Raw genomic sequence first — 4,492 nt, 5'->3', positions numbered from 1 at the left:
GAGAAGATTTGTTGAACCAGTTTTCAAGACCGACAGCCGAAGATGAAGAACAGTTCAGAAGAATCGAGGAGCGTCCCCAACTTGAAGACCGGTTCAGGGGGCTACTGACGGTGTCCTGGACTAGGGGGTACTCATCACGTCGTCTCCTGATAAGTTGGATTGGGCCGAGGACCCCCATGGCCGTATACTCATGGGCCAGTTCGGACAGCTGCCGCATACGAGGAAGATTCCACAAGACTTGGTGATCAAGACAAGGACTCCTCCCCACCGGCGTAAGATGCTAGGACTCTTGTTATCCTAGGCCTCTGGTGCATTATATAAACCGAGGCCAGGCTAGTCGATAGAGATAACAACAATCATGATCATAGGCTAGCTTCTAGGGTTTAGCCTCTACGATCTCGTGGTAGATCAACTCTTGTAATACTCATATCATCTGGATCAATCAAGCAGGAAGTAGGGTATTACCTCCATCGAGAGGGCCCAAACCTGGGTAAACATTGTGTCCCCCGCCTCCTGTTACCATCCGCCTTAGACGCACAGTTCGGGACCCCCTACCCGAGATCCACCGGTTTTGACACCGACGGTCGTCGGGATGTTACTAGGAGGGCGCCAGTGGTCGGGATCTGCCCATACTGCGGCAACGAGCAAGTGGCGAAGGCCCTACCGCGCCGGAGCTTGGTCAGAGAGAACGGCGGGTACCGCAGATCGGGACGTGCTGCCTCAACGCCGTCAAACGGAACGATGCACATCCTCCCTTTCCGACGACGGACGGGATGCGGCCGGATCACTGACCAACGGTGAGAGAGAGAGGCCACTTCCGCCTTGTGTGAGATGGTGTGACGAGAGACAAACCCCGGCAGGCAGGCTCCGTTGTATATAGTGGAGCGGATTTTTCCATTTTCCCCACGGCAATCGTTTTATATTCTGTACTACGCGCCATTGAGGAGGAATATATAACTTTATTTAATACAAATGCGTCAAGTCGAACTTTGTTCCGTCTAGGCGTGGTACCCGACCCTCCTTCGAGTAAACAACCGCTACACGCGTCAAATTATCACGTGGGCTGCCTTTTCGTACAGAAACGAACTCCACCGTGTACCCGCGTGGGTGTGGCCGGGAACGAGACGTGAGTACGTGCGTCCTGCGTGCACCTCTTATTTAGGTGCAGGTACGTATGTGGGTGGGTGTGAGAGAGATGGTTTGTGCGAAACCGAGGCAATGTGTCGATGATATCTCAAACCAAAAAAACGTAACATATGCAATGTGTGTGAAACAGGGTCATGGATATATCATATATAGAGGGAGCGATCCACGAGAAGAGAGTGGAGGGATCATCGGTGTGAGATATCGATAGAATCAAAAACAGGGATGAAGTGTGTGGCTGCGCGATCGATAAAGAGTGCCATCGAATTTGTGTTTGCCCACGTCAAAGATACAGGGCGGCTGGCCTACTAGAATTTGAGAGGGCAGAGGTGCAGTTTTTCTCTGTGGCATGGATACCTACCTACAACGTTCGACTATCGGTGGGGGGGAGGGGGCAGAGACCTAACTATAGAGAGGTAGATCGACTAGTATATGTGTGGAGAAGGAGAGGGACCTAGCTATGTATAGAGGGAGATCGATCGGCATCCATGGATATGTGTAGCAGAGGAATAAGGTTGGGAGAAAGACAAAGGTAGAGTGTCGGAGGGTTGGTGGTGGAGTGGCGTCTCACAAATGGTGGGAGAGGCCTGCTAGACAAACGGAGGGTACGAGTGCAATATCAATAAGAGAGGGCGTGGATGTCTGTCTGTCTGTCTATGCACGTGCGTGTGAGAGACGGGTCGGGAGGTATGCAAGGATTATGAGGGGAGACGATATGGTTGTGGTAAGCATACATAACTACATAGGAAGATCAACTGTCGTGTGTCCGAGAAAGGGAGAGACATAACTAGTGAGGTAAGTCTATTGGTGCGTGGGGAAAAGAATTATAGTCGACCTAGCTATATGTAGGGAGATTAGTACGTATACGTGCATGCATGTATTAGAAGCAAATAAGGTCCGGAGAGATAGACATGGGGAGAGGGGTGCGGCTAGGAGGTGGTGCGAGAGGCCTACTATGTCGAGGGGGAGGAGTGTGCGACTATGAGCTCGATGAAAAGAGGGGCGGGAGTGTGCACCTGCGTGGAACCGTATTGGACATAGGGGGCATGGACGGTGAGAAGAGAAGAGGGGAAGTATGTGTTTGTGGTAGGCACACTTGGCTAGAGAGGTATATCGACCAGTGTGTGCCGGAAAGAAGGAGTCGGGGGACCTACACACACCGCGGGTGAAAGACCTAAAGAGAAATAATGAACGTGAGCGATGGAGGGGACGCTGAGGGAGGGTGAGAGGGGGGCGGGCGTGTGCATGCACGATAGAAAATTAGCGCTAGCTAGCTACAAAGAGAAGAGGATCGTGAAGGTGTTAAAGACGAACATAGATCATAATTCATTATAAAAAAGTGGATACGGATACTTGAAGAAGATATCATAATGTAGAACATTGATTATAATTTGGGCTAATGTGTGGCTTTTGCAGCTCAGGGCTAAATACTTGTCATAATGTAGGGGGCGGGGCACTATACTTTGTGTGATAAACACGGTGTGCGTTAGATTATGAATATCTAGTTAGTACATCAAATGTACTATTACTTGGAATCAACATCATGTGTATTCAAAAAACTGAATTCGAGTTCATATAGTACACATAGTTCATATCTATCTCTATAGTAATCATGTGGTGTGTTGTTAAGGTAATACACGAATGATGGTTGAAGTTGGCAACAATCATGATTGTAGATTCTTATTGAAATAGAGAAACGAATTCAAATTCAGTTCGAATTGCAGCAGTAGTATAGACATTTGGAATGCACTAAAATGTTGGCATGAGTAGGTTACATGCATTGTACAGCCAGCGAAAAAATTAATTGGACATAACATGGATCCATACTCCCTCCTTCCATCTATAGAGGGCCTAATACGTTTTTTAAGACCGCCTTTGACTATTGACAAGATTAATAGTACATGACATGCACAATGTGAAAATTATATCATTGAAAGCTCCTCTCACACACGAATTTAACGGTGTGCTTTGTGTAAGTTGCATGTCATATATTATTGCTCTAATATTTGGTTGGTCAAATTTAGCCTCGAAAAACGCATTAGGCCCTATATAGATGGAAGGAGGGAGTAGCTTTGAATAGCATTTATATAGTAAAACGGGACAAGACTCTCTCTTTGTGTGGTGTGAATAGTTTTTATTTTTTGTTTTTTTTTCGTTGAGGGAAGTGCGAATTGTTTTGGTACGTACAAGTACAATATTACACGTTAGGCTTGTCCCTAAAATTCAACCCGCGCCTTGTTATATCCCGAAAATTCTGATATCGTGCTCCCAAAACTGGCGCCTTCACAACCCGCATCTTGCTATCCCGAAATTACAACGCGCGCGAAAGCTCCCTCCAGCTGCCAAATCCCGACACGCGAAATCCCCCTTCTAACCCTGCGCCGAAAGGGCCGCTAGTTCAAATCGGTGGGGGTACTTTTGTAACACACCCTACATTTTGGACAAGTGCGTCCCTAAATCATGGTTCCCCCTCCCATCGCCTCCTTTTCGCCATTCGAAATCTGGCCGCCATAACCTCTCCGCTCCAGCCGCGAAACCCCACCCTTCTCCGTCAGCCACCTCACCGCTGCCCAGCCGGAGGCTCTTCCCTGACGACGTCGTCCACCGCAACAGCTCGACGTCCCTCATCCGCCTCCCCGGATGAGGATCCGTCGTCCATCCCGTCGTCCCGCCGGTTCAGCCGCCCCGTCCTCCACCTCCAAGGAGCTGCTCCGACGATCGCCTCATCTATCGCGGCTGCTCCATCCCCACAGCGTCGCCTTAACCTGCTCCACCAGAACCGCAGGATCCTCACCGACTCCTCGGACGAAGCCGAGGCCTACTCGGCGCCACCAAAGAGGTTGTACACTCATCGCATCGCACCTTCTCCTTAACTCGACCTCCCTGCGCCGACGGTGCTCCATCCCGCACCCCCATGGAGCGGCTACCTCGAAGTCGGCGCCGCGGGCGACATCTCCACGGCGGCTCTCCCCCAGTGTGAGGCCCCTTCGGCGGCGGCGTCCATACCAGCCGGATCTGCTGCTGCTGCTCCGGCTCTTGCTCGGTCGCTCGCGCTGCTGCTGCTGCTGCCCGGGCTCTCGCTCGCGCTGCTGCTGCTGCTCTGGCTCTCGCTCGCTCGCGCTGCTGCTACTCCGGCTCTCGCTCGCGCTGCTGCTCTCCCCCTCGCTCGTGCTGCTGCTCTGCTCCGATTTAGCTACACTTCAGTCGACTGAATTGACTTTTCGGTCAGTCGATTTTCAGGGGGTGGTGGGTCTTGCCGGAGTTAAGGAAGAACCACCCGCAGCGGGGAGGGGGGCTCGCTGGAGAGGTACCCCACTATTTATCTTAGGGTTCTGGGTGGGGTGCTGCT

The sequence above is a fragment of the Triticum aestivum genome, chromosome 1D (assembly GCF_018294505.1).
Source record: "Triticum aestivum cultivar Chinese Spring chromosome 1D, IWGSC CS RefSeq v2.1, whole genome shotgun sequence".
NCBI classification, from domain to species: Eukaryota; Viridiplantae; Streptophyta; class Magnoliopsida; order Poales; family Poaceae; genus Triticum; species Triticum aestivum.
The sequence above is the reverse complement of the archived record's forward strand: the minus strand, read 5'-3'. Positions refer to the sequence as shown.